The sequence below is a fragment of the Indicator indicator genome, chromosome 21, assembly GCF_027791375.1.
Source record: "Indicator indicator isolate 239-I01 chromosome 21, UM_Iind_1.1, whole genome shotgun sequence".
Lineage (NCBI taxonomy): Eukaryota > Metazoa > Chordata > Aves > Piciformes > Indicatoridae > Indicator > Indicator indicator.
In genome coordinates, this window is record NC_072030.1 from 828,329 (window position 1) to 848,903 (window position 20,575).

The following is a 20,575-nucleotide window of genomic DNA, read 5'->3' on the forward strand; positions in this document are numbered from 1 at the left end:
ACGTTGAGGCGCAGCCGAGCCGCTCCGAGCCGGCACAAAGGCCTCTCCGGGCCCTTTCAAACCAAGCCCTCCGAGCGATGGAGGATGGGCTCCTCGCACTTTCGCTGCTGCCACGACCCCAGCCCTCCCCCCGTGCTGTGGCACCCAGCCGGCGCCCGGTAGGCGTCCGTCCCGCGGCGGCGGCGGCCGGCGCTGGAAGGGATTCGTCACCGCTCGGCTGGCTTCCCCCTCCGGCTGCCGGCTACTCCCAGTCTCCCCATTGTCTCCCAGTACTTTTGGGCCCGCTAAAAGCTCCTTCAGACTTTCACAGGGCAGAGCGAAGAAAGCTTTGGAGCTGCCGAGCGCTTTCCAGGCACCACACCGAGTCGCCTCCCATCCTCCCGCTCCCAAACCTTCACGTCTCTTCCCCCCCGAGTTCTTCTTCCTCCAAACGCCCCATCCCGGTCCCCCCCGGCTCGCACGCCCGCCCGCCCGCCCGAACCCACCCCGCCCTGCCTACCGAGCAGCCCCAGGCAGGCTCGGCCCCGCTGGGCGAAGGGGCAGCAGCGGAGCTCGGAGCGCGGCCGGGTCGCTGGTACCTACCCCGCGCTGCTCGGCGCTCTGCGGGGAGCCAGGGCAGGGCTGAGCCTTCCTGCTGCTGTTACCACGCAACCTCTGCTGCTGTACACATGGTGCCTGCTAGAGGGAGAGCTGCTGGGGTTGTTTTCCCCTACCGGGACTCTCAGAGCCTAGCTTAGTGACGATGAAAACCCTGATGGTGCTGGGTTTAACTCCTTGCCCCTGCTCCCGTAGCCGCTCGCCAGGTTTTAGCCCGGAACAAGGGAATAGTTGCAGTTGAAGGGTCCATCCAAAAACGAGGCCCCCCCAGTGGTGAAAGTGTGGATAGAGAAAATGGAGCCTGCAAAGAGTTTCTCTGTTCCTCATGCAAACCCTGTCTTGGCTGGACAGGGGATGATGCTGAGCACGTTGCTGCATCCCTGCCACCTCATCAGGGGTTAAACCCCCTGGCAAGGGCTCGGTCATGGGCAGCCCCCTGGCTTCCACACAAGCCTGGAAGTGTTCCTTCGGACCAGCCCTGATCCTGTCTCCTTAAAACTGGCTCTTGGCAGCCAGTGGAGCCCGGGGCTTGCACCTTCTCCTGCCCAGCTCCCACTGGCTCTTCCCCTTCCCGAGGGTCATCCTGCCATGGCTCAAGCTGTGTCCCACACAAAGTGCAGGCTGAAGTAACCCACCCACCCTCTCCCCCCATCCTCGAGGGTGTGAAGTTGAATAAATGTCTCAAGATACTGCAAAGGAAGCTCTCTCTAGTTTTCTCTTCCACAGCTGCTGACACCAGCAGTGCAGGACTTGCTGCATCCCAGGGGCAGCACTAGAGTTTCCCTTCCAGTTGCCTTTTCTGTTCTCCTTCTGCAGAAGATGGGAGCTAAGCACCAGAAGAGCTCAGAGAGCTAACCCTCTCCTTCCTCAGTGCCCAGCAGAGAGGTGAATGCCCAAGGGTGCACCTCTTCCAGATGGAGAGCAGTGACAGTGGTGTCCCTCTGAGGCTGTACTGGGACCTGTACTGTTTAATATTTTTACCAATGCTATGGACAGCAGAATCCAGGCAGCATCAGCAGTGTGCAGATGGCACCAAGCTGAGTGGTGCTGTCGATAGAGCAGAGAGATCTATCTGGACAGGCTGGAGAGGTGTCCCAGGTGAACCTCATGAGGTTCAACCAGAGCAAGGGCAGGGTCCTGCAGCTGGGCTGGAACAACCCTCACTGTCAGTACAGGCTGGGGGAGGAGGGGATAGAAAGCAGCCCTGAGGGAAAGGACTTGAGGGTGCTGGTGGTGAGAAGCTGGACAGGAGCAGGCAGTGTGAGCTGGCAGCACTGAAGGCCAAGGGCAGCCTGGGCTGTGTCCAAAGCAGCATTGGCAGCAGAGCCAGAGAGGTGATTCTGCCACTTTGCTCTGCTCTGGGGAGACCTCACCTGGAGTAATGTGTGCAGGTCTGGAGCCCTCAACACAGGAAGGACATGGACCTGATGGAGAGGGTCCAGAGGAGGCTATGGAAATGCTCAGGGGGTTGGAGCAGCTGTGCTATGGGACAGGCTGAGGGAGCTGGGAGTGTTCAGCCTGGAGAAGAGAAGGCTCCAGGGAGACCTTACAGCTGCCTGCCAGGACCTGAAGGGGCTACAAGAAGGCTGCAGAGGGACTGCTCCCAAAGGCCTTCAGGGACAGGACCAGGGGCAATGGCTTCAAAGTAGAACAGAGCAGATTGAGATTGGATGTGAGGAACAAGTTCTGCACCAGGAGGCTGCTGGAACACTGCAACAGGTTGCCCAGGGAGGTGGTTGAGGCCCCATACCTGGAGATCTTGAAGGTGAGGCTGGAGAGGGCTCTGGGCAACCTGATCTGGTGGAGGATGTCCCTGCTGAGTGCAGGGGCTTGGACTGGATGAGCTTTGGAGCTGCCTTCCAGCCCAGACCATTCTATGAGTCTATGGTTCCCCATGCCCTCCCAGTCAGCTCAAGCCATCCACACAAAGGGGTTGCTACAAGAGTCCTCAAGCCCTAGAGTCTGACCTGAACCCCAGTGAACTTGAGGCTGGCACAGCTTCTGGCTTTGGTGCCTGTCAGGATGCTGTCTGGGTGAGGGTGCTGCAGCTCTTGAAGACTGCCCCTGCCCTTCTTGCCTAGCTCGGTGCTCTCAGGAAAACCACTGTGTGAGGATGTAAGTGAACACTGGCAGGAGCTTCATCACCTCCCAGCCCACCAGGGCACTGGAGATCAGATGCCTCATTCAGCCTGGCAGCCCATGTGTCATCCCCTCCCCAGCCTCTGCTGCCAGCTTGCTGCTCTGCATCCCAGCCCCAACACCAAACTCAGGAGGCTCTGGAGGACAAAGTCTGCTGTTTGTTGGAGGTTTCAGAGCAGCTGATGTCACATGGACCTTCTGCAGAGCTCTCACCCTGGACAATACACCCACTGCATACTGCCCTGTGCTGGTAAAAAATAGATTCACCAGTAAGAGCCCCATGCCAAGCTGTTACTAGCTTCTGTCTCACTGTGGTCCCTTTGGCTGCCCTGGCTGTGGGGACAACAAAAGGCAAACTGGGAAAAATCCATTGCCCTTGCCCCAGCAAGCAGGATCAGGCTGTCCTGCTGAGCACAGGCACAGGGCCAGAGGACACTGCACTGCACAGAGCTGAGCAAGGCAGCAGCAAACACTGTTCAGTCTGGAGAGGAGAAGGCTCCCAGGAGACCTTCTTGTGGCCTTCTAGGATCTGAAGGGGGCTCCAAGAAAGCTGGGGAGGGACTTTTGAGGGTGTCAGGGATGGATAGGACTGGGGGGGATAGATCCAAGCCAGAGGTGGGGAGATTGAGATTGGCTGTTAGGAAGAAGTTGTTCCCCAGGAGGGTGGTGAGAGCCTGGCAGAGGTTGCCCAGGGAGGTGGTGGAAGCCTCATCCCTGGAGGGTTTTGCAGCCAGGCTGGATGTGGCTGTGAGCAACCTGCTGTGGTGTGAGGTGTCCCTGCCCATGGCAGGGGGTTGGAACTGGCTGAGCCTTGAGGTCCCTTCCAGCCCTGACAGTTCTGTGATTCTATGAAACACTGTGGGGAAATCCATGGGTCTGGCTTCCCAGGGGGACAGTGGAAGGCTCCTGGCATGGAAGGTGTCCCTTTGGCTGTCTGCACAGCCTCAGGTCTGACTCCATCAAGAGTCTGCTCTGTGCCCCCTTCTTCTTTATCACCATTTGGCCATGTCCTTCTCAGGTAACTCACATTTATTTCCCCTTTTTTTTAGGGTTTGCCCTTCCTTTTCCCTTTATATCTGGAGGGAGAGTGCAGTGCTGCCCACCTTGCCCCTGGCCTTGTGACACAGGTGGCATGGACCCAGTGAGGGCAGGTCTCATGTGCTGGGATCTGGAAAAGCTGAGATGCATCTCCGATGACTTCATTTTAAAACTAAATTTACACACATAAGCCTAGAGCAGACTTACAAAAGGATGCTTAAAGGCAGCTCATTAGCCTAAGCTGACAGCTTTGCCTTTTCCCCCTCCAGCAGAGTCCTGTTCTGTCCCTTCCACCCTCACCATGCCCCTGTGCACACCCTTAATTTCAATTAAAGGCAGTCAGATCTTCAGGATAGTGACAGATCTTTTCCTAACTTGACCCATGAGATGCCTTTCAGCCAATCCATGGCAGGAACTCAGCCATGGTGACCAAAGCAGGGACTTGTAGCTCCATTTGTGACAGGGAGCCTTGTTTTAATTCCTGCTGAATCCATTCCTGAATCAATATGCTCCTTGAGATGCATGAGACTTAAAGGATGGGCTTGTAAGGGGAAGAAGGGCAAGACTGGGGTCATTCCTGAAGAGCCAGCAGGCTGATAAAGCACTGGGAGCAAAAGTATCTGTGGAGCCAGAGTGGAGGACCCAACACAGACTCCCAGCATGGTGGGAGTTGGAAGGGACCTCTGGAGATCAGCCAGGCCAGCCCCTGCTCACAGCAGCTTGCCCAGCAGCACAATGCCCAGGGGGAGTTGGAAGCTCTCCACACAAGGAGACTCCACAACCTCTCTGGGCAGCCTGCTCCAGGCCTCCAGCACCCTCACAACAAAACAACTTTCTCCTCCTGCTCACATGGAACCTCCTGGGCTCCAGCTGAACACAGCTGAACACCCGGGGCACCCACCTCCTGCTGCCATCCCACCCAGCTGACCCAAACAGGCCCTCCTGGGTCCTCCTGGGTTCCAGTCTGTGCTCCTTGCCCCTGGGCCCCACTGAGCAGAGTCTGGCCCCAGCCTCTTGCCCCCCACAGCTCCTTTAGCTCTTGCTGAGCATTGCTCAGCTCCCCTCTGGGGCTGCTCTTCTGCAGGCTCTCAGCCCCAGGGCTCTCAGCTTTACTCCTCCCAGAGCTGCTCCAGGCCCCTCAACAGCTTTGCAGCCTCCCCTGGACTCTCTCCAGCAGTTCTCTGTCCCTCTTGAACTGGGAGCACAGAACTGGAACCTAGTGCAGAGCAGAGGGGCAGGAGAACCTCTCTTGCCCTGCTGGCCACACTCTTCTTCATGCTCCCCAGGACACCCTTGGCCTTCTTGGCTCCAGGAGCACATTGCTGGCTCCTGGGAACTTGTTGTCCCCCAGCACTCCCAGGTCCTTCTCCTTGGAGCTGCTCCCTATCAGGTCCCCCCTCCCCTGTCCTGCTGCAGGAGGTTGTGATTCCCCAGGTGCTGGACCCTACACTGCCCTTGTTGAGCTTCCTGAGGTTCCCCCTGCCCAGCTCTCAGCCTGTCCTGGTCTCACTGGAAGGCAGCACAGCCTGAGGGGTCCCAGCCACCCCTCCCAGTTTGGTACCAACAGCAAAGTGGCAGAGGCTGCACCCTGTGCCCTCATCCAGGTCATTGATGAAAGCTGAGCAAGACCCAGTCGTGACCCCTAGAGACAACCACTGGGCTCAGGCCTCCATCCTGACTCTGCACCACTGCCCACAGACCTATGTGCTCAGACACTCAGCCAGCTCTCAGCCCACTCCTCTGAGCCACACTTCCTATGAAGATGTTATGGGAGATGGTGTCAAAAGCCTTGCTGCAGTCGAGGCAGACAACATCCAGTGTGCCTTAGCTGATGCCTGGGAAGCAAAAATCACAAGGAGGATGAGAACCAGACACTGGCAGCATGTGGCTGGGAGCTTGGAGGTGGCTGAGCAAGCTTTGTGCTCCTGAGCACAGGCACATGCTCCCCATGCCTTGCCTGTGCTCCCACACACATCTGGATCCTCCACTCTGTGGCAGCTCCTTATTGATCCCCACCAGAAAGCCATTAGGGGAGGAATTCTTCCCTGCTGTGATGTGGTCACCTCGTTCTTGTAACAGAGAAGACAGTCTCTGCTCCTCATGCTGCTTTGATTTCCTCAGGGGTGGGATCATTCCACTGGAAGCATGTAGTGAGGCTGTGGGAAGGTTTGGTTCTGTCATTTAAACCCCAGCCCTGTTTTCCTTCTGCACCTTGAGGCTCAGCCGTGGCAGCTGCTGCCTGCCCGGCTGCAGAGGGCGATACAGCATTGCTTTGAGCAGGCTCTGGGTGCTGCTTTAGGCTTCCACTGAGCAGGCTCTGGGTGCTGCTTTAGGCATCCACTGAGCAGGCTCTGGGTCCTGCTTTAGGCTTCCACTGAGCTGGCTCTGGGTCCTGCTTTAGGCTTCCACTGAGCAGGCTCTGGGTCCTGCTTTAGGCTTCCACTGAGCAGGCTCTGGGTGCTGCTTTAGGCTTCCACTGAGCAGGCTCTGGGTGCTGCTTTAGGCTTCCACTGAGCAGGCTCTGGGTGCTGCTTTAGGCTTCCACTGAGCAGGCTCTGGGTCCTGCTTTAGGCTTCCACTGAGCAGGCTCTGGGTCCTGCTATAGGCTTCCACTGAGCAGGCTCTGGGTGCTGCTTTAGGCTTCCACTGAGCAGGCTCTGGGTGCTGCTTTAGGCTTCCACTGAGCAGGCTCTGGGTGCTGCTTTAGGCTTCCACTGAGCAGGCTCTGGGTGCTGCTTTAGGCTTCCACTGAGCAGGCTCTGGGTGCTGCTTTAGGCTTCCACTGAGCTGGCTCTGGGTCCTGCTTTAGGCTTCCACTGAGCAGGCTCTGGGTCCTGCTTTAGGCTTCCACTGAGCAGGCTCTGGGTCCTGCTTTAGGCTTCCACTGAGCAGGCTCTGGGTCCTGCTTTAGGCTTCCACTGAGCAGGCCCTGCGTCCTGATTAACTTTGCACTGAGCAGGCTCTGGGTCCTGCTTTAGGCTTCTCACTAGGCTGGCTCTGCGTCCTGCTTTAGGCTTCCCCTGAGTAGGCTCTGGGTCCTGCTTTAGGCTTCCACTGAGCAGGCTCTGGGTCCTGCTTTAGGCTTCCACTGAGCAGGCTCTGGGTCCTACTTTAGGCTTCCACTGAGCAGGCTCTGGGTCCTACTTTAGGCTTCCACTGAGCAGGCTCTGGGTCCTGCTTTAGCTTCCATTGAGCTGGCTCTGGGTCCTGCTTTAGGCTTCCCCTGAGCAGGCTCTGGGTGCTGCTTTAGGCTTCCACTCAGGAGGCTCTGGGTCTTGCCTTATTTTTGAACTGAGCAGGCTCTGGGTCCTGCTTTAGGCTTCCACTGAGCAGGCTCTGGGTCCTGCTTTAGGCTTCCACTGAGCAGGCTCTGGGTCCTGCTTTAGCTTCCACTGAACAGGCTCTGGGTCCTGCTTTAGGCTTCCACTGAGCAGGCTCTGGGTCCTGCTTTAGGCTTCCACTCAGCAGGCTCTGGGTCCTGCTTTAGGCTTCCACTGAGCAGGCTCTGGGTCCTGCTTTAGCTTCCACTGAGCAGGCTCTGGGTCCTGCTTTAGGCTTCCACTGAGCAGGCTCTGGGTCCTGCTTTAGGCTTCCACTGAGCAGGCTCTGGGTCCTGCTTTAGGCTTCCACTGAGCAGGCTCTGGGTCCTGCTTTAGCTTTGCACTGAGCAGGCTCTGGGTCCTGCTTTAGGCATCCACTGAGCAAGCTCTGGGTCCTGCTTTAGGCTTCCACTGAGCAGGCTCTGGGTCCTGCTTTAGGCTTCCACTGAGCAGGCTCTGGGTCCTGCTTTAGCTTCCACTGAGCAGGCTCTGGGTGCTGCTTTAGGCTTCCACTGAGCAGGCTCTGGGTCCTGCTTTAGGCTTCCACTGAGCTGGCTCTGGGTCCTGCTTTAGGCTTCCACTGAGCAGGCTCTGGGTCCTGCTTTAGGCTTCCACTGAGCAGGCTCTGGGTCCTGCTTTAGGCTTCCACTGAGCAGGCTCTGGGTCCTGCTTTAGGCTTCCACTGAGCAGGCTCTGGGTCCTGCTTTAGGCTTGCACTGAGCAGGCTCTGGGTCCTGCTTTAGGCTTCCACTGAGTAGGCTCTGGGTCCTGCTTTAGCTTTCCACTCAGCAGGCTCTGGGTCCTGCTTTAGCTTTGCACTGAGCATGCTCTGGGTCCTACTTTAGGCTTGCACTGAGCAGTCTCTGGGTCCTTCTTTAGGCTTGCATTGAGCAGGCTGTGGGTCCTGCTTTAGGCTTCCACTGAGCAGGCTCTGGGTCCTGCTTTAGGCTTAGCAATGAGCAGGCTCTGGGTCCTGCTTTAGGCTTCCGCTGAGCTGGCTCTGGGTCCTGCTTTAGGCTTCCACTGAGCAGGCTCTGGGTCCTGCTTTAGGCTTCCACTGAGCAGGCTCTGGGTCCTGCTTTAGGCTTCCACTGAGCAGGCTCTGGGTCCTGCTTTAGTCTTGCACTAAGCTGGCTCTGGGTCCTGCTTTAGCTTCCACTGAGCAGGCTCTGGGTACTGCTTTAGGCTTCCACTGAGCAGGCTCTGGGTCCTGCTTTAGCTTTGCACTGAGCAGGCTCTGGGTCCTGCTTTAGGCTTCCACTGAGCAGGTTCTGGGTCCTGCTTTAGGCTTGCATTGAGCAGGCTCTGGGTCCTGCTTTAGGCTTCCACTGAGCAGGTTTTGGGTCCTGCTTTAGGCTTCCCCTGAGTAGGCTCTGGGTCCTGCTTTAGCTTTGCACTGAGCATGCTCTGGGTCCTACTTTAGGCTTGCACTGAGCAGGTTCTGGGTCCTGCTTTAGGCTTAGCAATGAGCAGGCTCTGGGTCCTGCTTTAGGCTTAGCAATGAGCAGGCTCTTGGTCCTGCTTTAGTTTTGAACTGAGCAGGCTCTGGATTCTTCTTTAGCTTCCACTGAGCAGGCTCTGGGTCCTGATTAACTTTGCACTGAGCAGGCTCTGGGTCCTGATTAACTTTGCACTGAGCAGGCTCTGAGTCCTGCTTTAGGCTTCCACTGAGCAGGCTCTGGGTCCTGCTTTAGGCTTCCACTGAGCAGGCTCTGGGTCCTGCTTTAGGCTTCCACTGAGCAGGCTCTGGGTTCTTCTATAGGCTTCCACTGAGCAGGCTCTGAGTCCTGCTTTAGGCTTTCACTGATCTGGCTCTGGGTCTTGCTTTAGGCTTGCACTGAGCAGGCTCTGGGTCCTGCTTTAGGCTTCCACTGAGCAGGCTCTGGGTCCTGATTAACTTTACACTGAGCAGGCTCTTGGTCCTGCTTTAGGCTTTCACTGATCTGGCTCTGGGTCTTGCTTTAGGCTTAGCAATGAGCAGGCTCTGGGTCCTGCTTTAGGCTTCTCACTAGGCTGGCTCTGGGTCCTGCTTTAGGCTTCTCACTAGGCTGGCTCTGGGTCCTGCTTTAATTTTGAACTGCTCAGGGTCTTGGTTCTGCTTTAGGCTTGCATTGAGCAGGTTTTAGGTCCTGCTTTAGGCTTAGCAATGAGCAGGCTCTGGGTCCTGCTTTAGGCTTCCACTGAGCAGGCTCTGGGTCCTGCTTTAGGCTTCCCCTGAGTAGGCTCTGGGTCCTGCTTTAGCTTTGCACTGAGCAGGCTCTGGGTCCTGCTTTAGGCTTCCACTGAGCAGGCTCTGGGTCCTGCTTTAGGCTTTGCACTGAGCAGGCTCTGGGTCCTGCCTTATTTTTGCACTGAGCAGGCTCTGGGTCCTGCTTTAGGCTTCCACTGAGCAGGCTCTGGGTCCTGCTTTAGCTTTGCACTGAGCATGCTCTGGGTCCTTCTTTAGGCTTGCACTGAGCAGGCTCTGGGTCCTGCTTTAGGCTTGCACTGAGCAGGCTCTGGGTCCTGCTTTAGGCTTAGCAATGAGCAGGCTCTGGGTCCTGCTTTAGGCTTGCACTGAGCAGGCTCTGGGTCCTGCTTTAGGCTTAGCAATGAGCAGGCTCTGGGTCCTGCTTTAGGCTTCCACTCAGCAGGCTCTGGGTCCTGCTTTAGCTTTGCACTGAGCAGGCTCTGGGTCCTGCTTTAGGCTTCCACTGAGCAGGCTCTGGGTCCTGCTTTAGGCTTCCACTGAGCAGGCTCTGGGTCCTGCTTTAGGCTTCCACTGAGCAGGCTCTGGGTCCTGCTTTAGGCTTCCACTGAGCAGGCTCTGGGTCCTGCTTTAGGCTTGCACTGAGCAGGCTCTGGGTCCTGCTTTAGGCTTCCACTGAGCAGGCTCTGGGTCCTGCTTTAGGCTTTCACTGAGCTGGCTCTGGGTCCTGCTTTAGGCTTCCACTGAGCAGGCTCTGGGTCCTGCCTTATTTTTACACTGAGCAGGCTCTGGGTTCTGCTTTAGCTTTGCACTGAGCAGGCTCTCGGTCCTGCTTTAGGCTTGCATTGAGCAGGCTCTGGGTCCTGCTTTAGGCTTCCACTGAGCAGGTTCTGGGTCCTGCTTTAGGCTTGCATTGAGCAGGCTCTGGGTCCTGCTTTAGGCTTGCACTGAGCAGGGTTTGGGTCCTGCTTTAGGCTTCCACTGAGCAGGCTCTGGGTCCTGCTTTAGGCTTTGCACTGAGCAGGCTCTGGGTCCTGCTTTAGGCTTTGCACTGAGCAGGCTCTGGGTCCTGCTTTAGGCTTCCACTGAGCAGGCTTTTGGTCCTGCTTTAGGCTTATCAATGAGCAGGCTCTGGTGCCTGGTTTAGGCTTCCCCTGAGTAGGCTCTGGGTCCTGCTTTAGCTTTGCACTGAGCATGCTCTGGATCGTACTTTAGGCTTGCACTGAGCAGGCTGTGGGTCCTGCTTTAGGCTTCCACTCAGCAGGCTCTGGGTCCTGCCTTATTTTTGCACTGAGCAGGCTTTGGGTCCTGCCTTATTTTTGCACTGAGCAGGCTCTGGGTCCTGCTTTAGGCTTCCACTGAGCAGGCTCTGGGTCCTGCTTTAGTTTTGAACTGATCAGGCTCTGGGTCCTGCTTTAGTTTTGAACTGATCAGGCTCTGGGTTCTTCTTTAGGCTTTCACTGAGTAGGCTCTGGGTCCTGCTTTAGCTTTGCACTGAGCATGCTCTGGGTCCTGCTTTAGGCTTCCACTGAGCAGGCTCTGGGTCCTGCTTTAGGCTTAGCAATGAGCAGTCTCTGGGTCCTGCTTTAGGCTTGCACTGAGCAGGCTCTGGGTCCAGCTTTAGGCTTCCACTGAGCAGGCTCTGGGTCCTGCTTTAGCTTTGCACTGAGCAGGCTCTGGGTCCTGCTTTAGCTTCCACTGAGCAGGCTCTGGGTCCTGCTTTAGGCTTGCACTGAGCAGGCTCTGGGTCCTGCTTTAGGCTTGCACTGAGCTAGGCTCTGGGTCCTGCTTTAGGCTTTGCACTGAGCAGGCTCTGGGTCCTGCTTTAGGCTTCCACTGAGCAGGCTCTGGGTCCTGCTTTAGTTTTGCACTGAGCAGGCTCTGGGTCCTGCTTTAGCTTCCACTGATCAGGTTCTGGGTCCTGCCTTATTTTTGCACTGAGCAGGCTCTGGGTCCTGCTTTAGGCTTCCACTGAGCAGGCTCTGGGTCCTGCCTTATTTTTGCACTGAGCAGGCTCTGGGTCCTGCTTTAGCTTCCACTGAGCAGGCTCTGGGTCCTGCTTTAGTCTTGCACTGAGTAGGCTCTGGGTCCTGCTTTAGTCTTGCACTGAGTAGGCTCTGGGTCCTGCCTTATTTTTGCACTGAGCAGGCTCTGGGTCCTGCTTTAGTTTTGAACTGAGCAGGCTCTGGGTCCTGCTTTAGCTTTGCACTGAGCAGGCTCTGGGTCCTGCTTTAGTTTTGAACTGATCAGGCTCTGGGTTCTTCTTTAGGCTTCCACTGAGCAGGCTCTGGGTCCTGCCTTATTTTTGCACTGAGCAGGCTCTGGGTCCTGCTTTAGGCTTAGCAATGAGCAGGCTCTGGGTCCTGCTTTACCTTTGCACTGAGCAGGCTCTGGGTCCAGCTTTAGGCTTCCACTGATCAGGCTCTGGGTCCTGCTTTAGCTTTGCACTCAGCAGGCTCTTGGTCCAGCTTTAGGTTTCCATTATCCTCAGGTTTCCCTTGGTTACCAAGATACCAGCAGGGGTTGAGGCTTGATATGAGGGCAAAGCCAGAGGTGAAAATGAGTGGATTTGCCCCAGGTCACCTGGAGGTATTCAGGGTGATGCTTGCCAGGGCTCTGGACAGCCTGATCATGCTGAGGATGTCCTTGCTGACTGCAGAGGTCTTGGACCTTTGGAGGTCCCTTCCAACCCAAACCAGTGCATGGTTCTGTGATCACCACGCTGGCTATGAGGCAGCTGATGAAACAGGGGACTGCTTGGATTTCACTTTCCTGTAGATCCTGCTACACAGAAGACATTGCTGAAGCTGTCAAGCCTTGTGGGGACAATTGGTTATCTCCTGAGCTTGTCTGGGACTCAGCAGCCTGAGTGCAAATCACCTCTGAAAGCCAAGAATGAAGTCTTCAAGGCAAGAAACACTCAACAGCCACACACTCCCCTGTGTCCCAGACTTCAGTTTCCATGGTACCATTGCCATTTTCTGGGAAGGGCTGGTAGGTGTCCCCTGCCATCCTGGCCTGCTTCAAGAACAGTGAGGCCAGCAGGACCAAGCAAATGATGGTGCCCCTGTGCTGGGCAGTGCTGAGGCCACAGCTTGCATGCTGGGTTCAGTTTTGGGAATCTCACTCCAAGAAGGACATTGAGGAGCTAGAGCAGGTCCTGAGAAGGACAACCAAGTTGGGGAAGGGTCTGGAGAACAGGGCTGGGGAGGAGCAGCTGAGGGAGCTGGGGGTGTTCAGTCTGGAGAAGAGGAGGCTGAGGGAGACCTCATTGCTCTCTGCAGCTCCCTGAAGGGAGGTTGGAGCCAGGGTTTGTCTCCTCTGCCTTCTAACAAGTGATAGTAGGAAATGGCCTCAAGTTGGCCTAGGGGAGACTTAGGTTGGATAGGAGAAGAAACTGCTTGACTGAAAGGGTTCTCCAAGCCTGGCACAGGCTGCCCAGGGAGGTGTTTGAATGCCCATCCCTGGAGGGGTTTCCAAGAGGCAGAGCTGTGTTGCTTGAAGGCCAAGGCTTAGCCCCAGCCCTGGCAGAGTTAGAGAATGGTTGGGCTGGGTGAGCTGAGAGAGCTTTGCCAACCAAAACCATTCAGTGATTCATTGGCACTGCCGGTGGTGACACTGCCAGTCAAGTGTCCATGACTCTGCCCCTAGGCATTCATGGGCAGTTGTGCCACACGACTCTGAATTCCTTGCACCCTCTCTTAACCCCTCCAGGGATGGGGCCTCCACCACTGCCCTGGGCAGCTTGGGCCAGGCTTTGACAAGCCTTTTGGGGAAGAAATTATTCCTCAAGTCCAACCTAAACCTTCCCTGGTGCAACTTGAGGCCATTTCCTCTTGTCCCATTTGCCTGAACTTTGCACCTGGGCAAAATCTTGCTGGAGTTTTGGGCTAACTGGCACACAGTTTGCTGTCTCCTCCAGGCATTCTGCTTCCTTCTCAAATTTATTAAAGGCAATGGAGTGTTTGGCTCTGGGAGGCTCCTAGGGAGGTCACCTCTGGGGCTTCTGCTTCTGGATGGGATGAGCACGTGAGAGATGGGGCTGGAGCTGGTGTGGGATGGGGCTGGGGCTGGAGCTGGTGAGGGATGAATCTGGAGCTGCTGTGGGATGGGGATGGAGCTGGTGTGGGGCTGGGGCTGGAGCTGGTGAGGGATGAATCTGGAGCTGGTGTGGGATGGGGATGGAGCTGGTGTGGGGATGGGGCTGGAGCTGGTGAGGGATGAATCTGGAGCTGGTGTAGGATGGGGATGGAGCTGGTGTGGGGATGGGGCTGGAGCTGGTGAGGGATGAATCTGGAGCTGGTGTGGATGGGCTGGAGCTGGTGTGGGATGGGCTGGAGCTGGTGGGATGGCTGGAGCTGGTGTGGGATGGGGCTGGAGCTGGTGTGGGATGGGGCTGGAGCTGGTGTGGGATGGGGCTGGAGCTGGTGTGGGATGGGGCTGGAGCTGGTGTGGGATGGGGCTGGAGCTGGTGTGGGATGGGGCTGGAGCTGGTGGTGGGGATGGAGCTGGTGGGATGGGCTGGAGCTGGTGGGGATGGGCTGGAGCTGGTGGTGGGGATGGAGCTGGTGTGGGATGGGCTGGAGCTGGTGGGGATGGGCTGGAGCTGGGGTGGGATGGGGCTGGAGCTGGTGTGGGATGGAGCTGGAGCTGGTGTGGGATGGGGCTGGAGCTGGTGAGGGATGAATCTGGAGCTGGTGTGGGATGGGGCTGGAGCTGGTGTGGGATGGAGCTGGAGCTGGTGTGGGGATGGGGCTGGAGCTGGTGTGGGATGGGGCTGGAGCTGGGGTGGGATGGAGCTGGAGCTGGGTGGGATGGAGCTGGAGCTGGTGTGGGATGGGGCTGGAGCTGGTGTGGGATGGGGCTGGAGCTGGTGTGGGATGGGCTGGAGCTGGTGTGGGATGGGGCTGGAGCTGGTGTGGGATGGGGCTGGAGCTGGTGTGGGATGGGCTGGAGCTGGTGTGGGATGGGCTGGAGCTGGTGGGGATGAGGCTGGAGCTGGTGTGGGATGGGGCTGGAGCTGGTGTGGGATGGAGCTGGAGCTGGTGTGGGATGGGGCTGGAGCTGGTGTGGGAATGGGGCTGGAGCTGGTGTGGGATGGGGCTGGAGCTGGTGTGGGATGGGCTGGAGCTGGTGTGGGATGGGCTGGAGCTGGTGTGGGATGGGGCTGGAGCTGGTGTGGGATGGGCTGGAGCTGGTGTGGGATGGGGCTGGAGCTGGTGTGGGATGGGGCTGGAGCTGGTGTGGGATGGGGCTGGAGCTGGTGTGGGATGGGGCTGGAGCTGGGGTGGGATGGAGCTGGAGCTGGTGTGGGATGGGGCTGGAGCTGGTGAGGGATGGGGCTGGAGCTGGTGAGGGATGAATCTGGAGCTGGTGTGGGATGGGGATGGAGCTGGTGTGGGATGGGGCTGGAGCTGGTGAGGGATGAATCTGGAGCTGCTGTGGGATGGGGATGGAGCTGGTGTGGGATGGAGCTGGAGCTGGTGAGCGATGAATCTGGAGCTGGTGTGGGATGGGGCTGGAGCTGGTGTGGGATGGAGCTGGAGCTGGTGTGGGAATGAGGCTGGAGCTGGTGTGGGATGGGGCTGGAGCTGGTGTGGGAATGAGGCTGGAGCTGGTGTGGGATGGGGCTGGAGCTGGTGTGGGATGGGGCTGGAGCTGGTGTAGGATGGGGCTGGAGCTGGTGTGGGAATGAGGCTGGAGCTGGTGTGGGATGGGGCTGGAGCTGGTGTGGGATGGGGCTGGAGCTGGGGTGGGATGGAGCTGGAGCTGGTGTGGGATGGGGCTGGAGCTGGTGGGGGATGAATCTGGAGCTGGTGTGGGATGGGGATGGAGCTGGTGTGGGATGGGGCTGGAGCTGGTGAGGGATGAATCTGGAGCTGCTGTGGGATGGGGCTGGAGCTGGTGTGGGATGGAGCTGGAGCTGGTGTGGGGATGGGGCTGGAGCTGGTATAGGATGCGGCTGGAGCTGGTGTGGGAATGAGGCTGGAGCTGGTGTGGGATGGGGCTGGAGCTGGTGTGGGATGGGGCTGGAGCTGGTGTGGGAATGAGGCTGGAGCTGGTGTGGGATGGGGCTGGAGCTGGTGTGGGATGGGGGGCTGGTGGAGGGCTGGGTGTGGGAATGAGGCTGGAGCTGGTGTGGGATGGGGCTGGAGCTGGTGTGGGATGGGGCTGGAGCTGGTGTGGGGATGGGGCTGGAGCTGGGGTGGGATGGGGCTGGAGCTGGGGTGGGATGGAGCTGGAGCTGGTGTGGGATGGGGCTGGAGCTGGTGTGGGATGGGGCTGGAGCTGGTGTGGGATGGGGCTGGAGCTGGGTGGGATGGAGCTGGAGCTGGTGTGGGATGGGGCTGGAGCTGGTGTGGGATGGGGCTGGAGCTGGTGTGGGATGGGGCTGGAGCTGGGGTGGGATGGAGCTGGAGCTGGTGTGGGATGGGGCTGGAGCTGGTGTGGGATGGGGGCTGGGATGGGGCTGGAGCTGGTGTGGGATGGGGCTGGAGCTGGTGTGGGATGGGCTGGACTGGGTGGGATGGGCTGGAGCTGGGTGGGATGGGGCTGGAGCTGGTGTGGGGATGGGGCTGGAGCTGGTGGTGGGGGATGGGGGGCTGGAGCTGGTGTGGGGATGGGGCTGGAGCTGGTGTGGGATGGGGCTGGAGCTGGTGGTGGGATGGGGCTGGAGCTGGTGTGGGATGGGGCTGGAGCTGGGTGGGGATGGGGCTGGAGCTGGTGTGGCATGGGGCTGGATCTGGGGTGGGATGGAGCTGGTGTGGGGATGGGGCTGGAGCTGGTGTGGGATGGAGCTGGAGCTGGTGTGGGATGGGGCTGGAGCTGGTGTGGGGATGGGGCTGGAGCTGGTGTGGCATGGGGCTGGAGCTGGGGTGGGATGGAGCTGGAGCTGGTGTGGGATGGGGCTGGAGCTGGTGGATGGGCTGGAGCTGGGTGGGATGGAGCTGGAGCTGGTGTGGGATGGGGCTGGAGCTGGTGTGGGGATGGGGCTGGAGCTGGTGTGGGATGGGGCTGGAGCTGGTGTGGGATGGGGCTGGAGCTGGTGTGGGATGGGGCTGGAGCTGGTGTGGGATGGGGCTGGAGCTGGGGTGGGATGGGGCTGGAGCTGAGGTGGGATGAGCTGGAGGGATGTTGGCATTAAATGAAGAAGCAGAAGGTCTTGCAGTGCCCTACAAGCTCTGCTTGATTAAACCACAGGTTAAACTCTAGGAAATTTATGGAAGCAAATAAGAAATGAAGGAATTGTTTTACGAAAAAAAAAGCAAAATGCTCTTGAAAAAGAGCACAGGTCTGGGAGGGTGTCTGAGGGACCTGGGCTCGTTCAGTCTGGAGAAAAAGAGGCTGAGAGGAGACTTCATTGCTCTCTGCAACTCCCTGAAAGGAGGTTGGTGCCAAGGATTGGGCTCTTCTCCCTTGTTACAAGTGATACGACAAGAGGCAATGGCCTCAAGTTGCACCAGCGGAGGTTTAGGTTGGACACGAGAAACAATTTCTTCCCCCTGAAGGCTCTCAAGGCCTGGCCCTGGCAGCCCAGGGCAGTGGTGGAGACCCCATCCCTGGAGGGGTTTCAAACCCGTTCGGACACGGTTGAGCGGTGCCCCTGCAGCGCTGGGTTATCGACTGGACCTCGGAGGTCTTTTACAGCCAAAACGGTTCTGCGATTCCTTACTCTTGTGCGTAGGAATCTTTAGGAAACAAAACAAAACTTCCCGCCGGGCGCCGCGGCCTGGCAGGAAAACGCGTGGAGAATGCGGGCATCGATCCCGCTACCTCTCGCATGCTAAGCGAGCGCTCTACCATTTGAGCTAATTCCCCGCCCTGCTTTAAATGCCTCCCGCTGCCTCCCTGTTCTCTTCCGGCCAGAGCCCGGGCGGTGCCGCCGCTTCCACGTACCGATGTTGGGGGGGAGGGTGTTGTCGTACTGCGCCTGCGCCGCAGCGGCGGCGGAGGATGCGCGGCGGGACCGGGAGCTCGCGCTCGCTCGCGCGGCGCCCCGCGGTGAGGAGCGGAGGGGACCGGGGAGAGGGACCGGACCGGGAGGGGAGTGCGGAGCAGGGGGACGAGGAGGAGGAGGAGGTGGGGAGGGATAGACCGGAGGGGCATGGGCGTGTGCGGCGGGGTCCGCCCGGGGACACGGCGGCGTGCGGAGCCCGAGCGGAGCGGGCGTGGAGAAGCACCAGGCGGGGGCGGCTGCAAAGGGCATGTGTCGGAGGGCACCGGGGCTGGGGGGGATGCACAAGGCCATGTGTCCGGGGGCGCTGCAGAAGACGATGTGCCCCGAGGCGTCAAGGGGTTTACCGTGGATCAGGGGCACCCCGGAACGGGACAGCAAGAGGTGCGGGGTGGGGACTGTCCGCTGCGCCCCCTCCCATCCTTTTGTGGGGGCCTCGGGAAGGCTGCGATGGGCTCGGTGTGCACGGGAAGGGGGGAAGGTCTGCGAAGAGCTGAGTGCTTGGGGGTTCTGCAAAGAGCTGAGTGCTTGGGAGGGTCTGCAAAGAGCTGAGTGCTTGGGGGGGTTGCAAAGGACTGAGTGCTTGGAGGGACAGGGTGGTGAACCTTCACCTGCCCTCTCCAGCCCTGTTGCTCTCAGGACACGAGGGGTGGCACAGGTATGGCCTGGGTGCCCGCTGGGCGTCAAAGTGAGCCCCCAGGATCTCCGCTGCCTGGGGTGTAGCTGGTGGGACAGGCAGGGTTGTTCCTTTCGGGCCAGTTGGGGATGTGGCAGCTCGAGTGCCTGGATTAGGGAAGCTGCTGCTTGAAGGTGGTTCTCCCTTCTTGCCCTGTGATAAACCCTTGAAAAGCAGCACCCACGAAGGTGAATTTTGGCAGTGTGGTGAAGCATGAGGTCTTCTCCCTCAAGAAGTGGTTCTCCTTGCTCCTGTGCTCCAGCTGAAGGAGAATTAGGGCATCACCAGGGTCCCAGCAGGAGAAGGGAGATGTTAAGTCTGGATCAGGGATTTCTAGGCACCTCTTAAGGAGTGGGTGAGGGCACATCTGGAGCCTTCTGGGGAGCTGCAGAGGCTGGCCAGGGTTTGGTGCAGTGTTCTTGGCAGGAAAAGGAGATGAGCTGGATCAGGGAGTGTGAAGCAGAGAGACAGAGAGCCTGGGGACCTTTCCCTGCCACTGCTGTGCTGAGGAAGGGGAGGCTGTGCTGAGGAAGGGGAGGCTGCTTGTGGCCTTGACAGCTTCATGTGGAGCTCTGGCAGCAGCAGCAATGAACAGTTATAGACCTATCACTAGCACTTGGCTGGCTCCTGCTCACTGTTCTTCCCCTCTTATAGGTTCATAGAATGGGTTGGGTTGGAAGAGAGCTTAAAGCTCATCCAGCCCCAACCTCCTGCCATGGGCAGGGACACCTCCCCCCAGCCCAGCTTGCTCAGGGCCTCATCCAGCCTGTCCTTCAACACCTCCAGGCAGGAGGCAGCCACAGCCTTCCTGGGCAACCTGTGCCAGTCTCTCCCCACCCTCACTCTCAACAATTTCTTCCTCCTCTCCACTCTCAATCTCCCCTCTCCCATCTCCAAGCCATTGTCCCTCATCCTGGCACTCCCAGCCCTTGTCCAAAGTCCCTCCCCAGCTCTCCTGGAGCCCTTTCAGGTACTGGAAGCTGCTCTGAGATCTCCCTGGAGCCTTCTCCTCTCCTCTCCCCCACAGGGGAGGTTCTACAGCCTCTGCTCATCTTGGTGGCCTCCTCTGGACCCTCTGCAGCAGCTCCAGGTCCCTCTTGTGCTGGGGGCCCCAGCAGTGGAGGCAGTGCTGCAGGTGGGGTGTGAGCAGAGCAGAGCAGAGGGCAGAATCCCCTCCCTGTGCTGCTGCTCTCCCTGCTCTGGATGCAGCTCAGCACACAGCTGCCTGCTGGGCTGCCAGGGACTATTGCTGGCTCCTGGGGAGTTTTTCATCAGCTGTCATCTTCCTGTAGAAGAAAAGGCAGAACTGAGCAGTGGCGAACACCAAAAGCTTCTGAACTAACAGGATGCAAAACACTTCCGCTGCCTAACCTCGGGGGTGGCTGCTTAGCACCTTGCTGCTTGGGCAGCCACAGAGCCCTGGGCAGACCTGGCAGGGCTGCAGGTAGTGATGCTCATCCCCAGGCCTGTCCTCAGGTCATCACTGGGCAGCAGTGGAGCAATGGACCTGCCTCTGCTTGTGCTCCATGAGCTCCTGGGTGCTCTCCACTGTCTGCTTTCCTGTGGTATCTTTGTACTGCTGCCTTGGCTGTGTTCAGGTCATTGTTCTGCTGGATTCCAGCCTGCTCCCTGCTCACTTTTACACCCTTCCCAAGGGATTTGCCTTGGTTCTTCCTCTGATGGGGAAGTTCCTGTGTTTGCTGAGCTCTGCTCCTGCAGACTTGGAGTTCCTGATGAAGTACTCCAAAACTCAACAGCTTTACAATAGAAACAAAGATGTTATAGAATCATAGAAGGGTCAGGGCTGGAAGGGACCTCAAGGCTCAGCCAGTTCCAACCCCCTGCCATGGGCAGGGACACCTCACACCACAGCAGGTTGCTCACAGCCACATCCAGCCTGGCTGCAAAAACCTCCTAAAAAACTTCCACCACCTCCCTGGGCAACCTGTGCCAGTCTCTCACCACCCTCATGGGGAACAACTTCTTCCTAACAGCCAATCTCAATCTCCCCACTTCTACTTTTGCTCCATCCCCCCCAGTCCTATCCCTCCCTGACACCCTCAAAAGTCCCTCCCCAGCTTTCTTGGAGCCCCCTTCAGATCCTGGAAGGCCACAAGAAGGTCTCCTGGGAGCCTTCTCTCCAGACTGAGTAACTCCAAAGGGTTTACTACTTTTCTCTCCAGGACAGGTTCTGGTCTGTGAAAGGGCTCCTGCCTCTTGCAGAGTTTGCTTAATGGCTTCTCTGAATGAGGTTTTATCAACTTGGAAATTCAGATGTCCTCCTCTTTTGTCTTTTTCAACATGCTAATGTAGGGGCTTCTTCAGCCTGGGGAAGAGAAGGCTCCAGGGAGACCTCAGAGCTGCATTTCAATATCTGAAGGGGCTCCAGGCAGGCTGGGGAGGGACTGTTCAGAAGGGGCTGTGGGGATAGGCCCAGGGGCAATGGTTTGGAACTGGAGCAGGGCAGAGTTAGGTTGGAGCTCAGGAGGAAGTTGTGCACAGTGAGGCTGGGGAGACACTGGAACAGGCTGCCCAGGGAGGGGGTTGAGGCTCCATCCCTGGAGCCATTCCAGCTCAGGCTGGATGTGTCCCTGGGCAGCCTGCTCTGGCTGGAGGTTGCAGAGGGTTACACAAGATGCCCTTAGAGTCTCCCTTCCCACCTG

General features: G+C 58.3%; 1 non-coding gene across 1 annotated transcript; it reads right to left on the reverse strand.

Moving 5' to 3' along the window:
- Positions 1 to 17,027: 17,027 nt before the first annotated feature.
- Positions 17,028 to 17,100, reverse strand: TRNAA-AGC (transfer RNA alanine (anticodon AGC)). Its single transcript has one exon. It is a non-coding gene; the product is annotated as a tRNA-Ala (tRNA).
- Between the last annotated feature and the right edge of the window lie 3,475 nt (positions 17,101 to 20,575).